General features: G+C 68.3%; 1 protein-coding gene across 1 annotated transcript in view; it reads left to right on the top strand.

The window, feature by feature from the left end:
* The window catches only part of ADAMTS13 (ADAM metallopeptidase with thrombospondin type 1 motif, 13), a 24,959-nt gene that overhangs the window by 21,745 nt on the left and 2,778 nt on the right, over positions 1 to 436 (top strand). The gene's annotated exons all lie outside the window — the stretch shown is intronic.

Genomic DNA, 436 nt, shown 5'->3' with positions numbered 1-436 from the left:
CCATGGCTGGCCCTCCTGCTGCTTCCCCAGAGTGGCCCCAGCCCTGGGCTCGCCTCCTCTCCCAGGAGAGCCCTGGGGGGGCCGGTATGTCCCTTCCTCCTCGCTGTCTGGGTGGCTGGCTGCAGGAGGGGGGCAGAGGGTGCAAAGCTAGGACCACTTTCCACATGCCCGCCCCTTAGAGCATCCAGGAATGGCTCTGCGCCCGGACCGTGACATCCGACCCCTGCAGCCCCCACCCCTCACCTGAGAGGGCTTCCCGCAAGGCCTAGGGGGGCATCACCCCCCCACACACACACACACACTCCAGCCTCCTTCCCAGCAGGGAAAACCCCAGCCCTGCCCCTGGGGGTGCCCCACCCGGAAGCTCTGTCTCCTGCCCCCTGTCCAGGTCCCTGTGGCCGGCAGCACCTCGAGCCAACAGGAGCCATCGACTTGC

This window comes from Myotis brandtii, unplaced genomic scaffold, assembly GCF_000412655.1.
Source record: "Myotis brandtii unplaced genomic scaffold, ASM41265v1 scaffold357, whole genome shotgun sequence".
NCBI lineage: Eukaryota > Metazoa > Chordata > Mammalia > Chiroptera > Vespertilionidae > Myotis > Myotis brandtii.
Note: the sequence above shows the minus strand (reverse complement) of the source record. Positions and strands in the feature narration are given on the sequence as shown.